General features: G+C 38.6%; 1 pseudogene across 1 annotated transcript; it reads right to left on the bottom strand.

Annotated features, from left to right (window-relative positions):
- Positions 1-946: 946 nt before the first annotated feature.
- On the bottom strand, positions 947-1,306 carry LOC311599105 (ribosomal protein eL22-like 1; annotated as a pseudogene). The gene has a single exon. The product of its transcript is annotated as a ribosomal protein eL22-like 1 (transcript).
- Between the last annotated feature and the right edge of the window lie 699 nt (positions 1,307-2,005).

Genomic DNA, 2,005 nt, shown 5'->3' with positions numbered 1-2,005 from the left:
TTACTTGAGACGTTGACAGTTTGCTGATGGGTTCTCCAGGGCAAACCCATTCTTTAGACACAGTTCCTCCTGCAGTATATGTGAAAGACTTCTATACATCAAATTCAAGTCAAGCATCACTTCAGATGTACATGACTTATAAATTATCCCCCATTTCCTGAAAAATTTTGCATAAAAACAAAAGTTCAAGTAAAAGGGGCTTCTAGATAAGAAATTATCACTATGCATAGTAAAGTCGAAAACTACCTGGCTGTAATTCTTTTTATTATTATTATTAATTCATTCTTATTACATCTCAATGGTTATCCCATCCCTTGTATCCTCCCATTCTTCGCTCCCTCACATTTTCACCTTATTCCCCTCCCCTATGACTGTTCCTGAGGGGGATTACCTCCCCCTGTATATGCTCATTCTGAATATTCAAAAGTACTGACAGGAAAGCGTGCATGCAAGAATTTATATAAATATTTCATTGCCATTGAAGAACATTATGGTCCCTTGTGGTATACAGACTGATACTCAGTATAGTAAGCACTATGGAAGAAGACACAAATCCTACTGCAAAGGTTCTACTAAATGACAATTTCTCTGGACAGCTGGATGAAGGCTGTACCAGCTTGGCAGAGGGAGTGTTTTGTGAAATTGCTCTAGAGGCATGTATAAAATTATAGGACCCTCTTCTCTTAAAATGTGAATCACTTTCCATTATATATTTTGTAATTCAGTATTATTATAGGAATGACTAATAGGTTGCGATTTCCTAGAAATTAAGCTTTATGCTTTCCTGTGCAGAGTGTGCATTAAGGAGTGGATAAGGTTTTTTATTATTATTATTATTATTTAGAGCAATCTTTTTAGAGTAAAATGATTTTTATTTGCTGATAAAGTCCTATTTTGGTTTCTTTAGCCTACTTCCATTTTATTAAAAGCAAAGGCAAACTAATCCTCAGACTGGCCCATCTTCATCTCTCCTAATCTGGAAATATCAAAGCTCCTTAACTCTCCTTGTCATCTTCAACTACAAGAAGCCAATCATGAAGATTGCTCTTTTAAAGGCACTTTCTAGTAAGATAATTCAAACACCTTTTAGAGAACTGTTTCTCAGAAACAACTGTGATTTTATTCTTCGAGCATTCAATGTGAACAATATATCCAAGATTTCCAGTGTTTCCATTGACTTGAACCTTCTCCCAGAGAAATTGTTCAAAATTTCCAGAATCCAAAATTACATCTTCTACTGGATGAGTAAGGTCCAAATGAAACCTCCAGGGTGACTTTTCAGGCTTCCTGCTTTCTGTGGCAACATGTTGAGCAGCAGCCATGGGAAGAACTATTTAGAACAATCTTTAAATTTAAGTATGTTTTTATCAAATTCTTCCCACTCCCCCACGTGATGTTCGGCATCTGGCGGTAGCCTGCATCTGTGTCCAGCGGGCCATCCCAGGAGCTGTTTGTTTCCAGAAGGACCTCTAGATTAGAGGTCCCTGTTTCTCTCTCTCAGGAGCTGCTTAGAGGACTCAGGGCAAGGCTCCCAGTCTCACCAGAGTAAGTTGGAAATGAATTTTGCACTGGGTGTTACAGTTAGCTTTTAAAAAATATTTTTAAAAATAAGATTGCTGAGATCAGACAAACGTGGAAACTCTTGAGTGCCAAAAGCCAGTGACAATACCAAATGTGTTAGAGTCCTTTGCTAAGCTGCGTTGCTAAATATGGGAGAGGAAGTGGGCCGAAGTCTAAAACCAGGTTCACTCCCACCTTTGTGACCTACCTAAAAAGAAGAAAAAAAAATGAGGGGGAAGAGAAAGAAGAGGAAGAGAAGCACAAGCAGAAACAAAAGAAGCAGAAATATAAGAAGAAAGGAGGAGAAGGAGGAGGAGGAGGTCCAATTTGTTGCCCTACTCACTAGAGCATGTTCAAACTCCCTGTGGCCAGCCTTTTAAAGAAATTTAGTCCTTGTCCACCTGCACCACACTGGAAGCCATTAATTGTGGAAAGCATTGTTATC

The sequence above is a fragment of the Acomys minous genome (genome assembly GCF_964271855.1).
Source record: "Acomys minous genome assembly, chromosome: 6".
Classification (NCBI taxonomy): Eukaryota; Metazoa; Chordata; class Mammalia; order Rodentia; family Muridae; genus Acomys; species Acomys minous.
The sequence above is the reverse complement of the archived record's forward strand: the minus strand, read 5'-3'. Positions and strand labels throughout refer to the sequence as shown.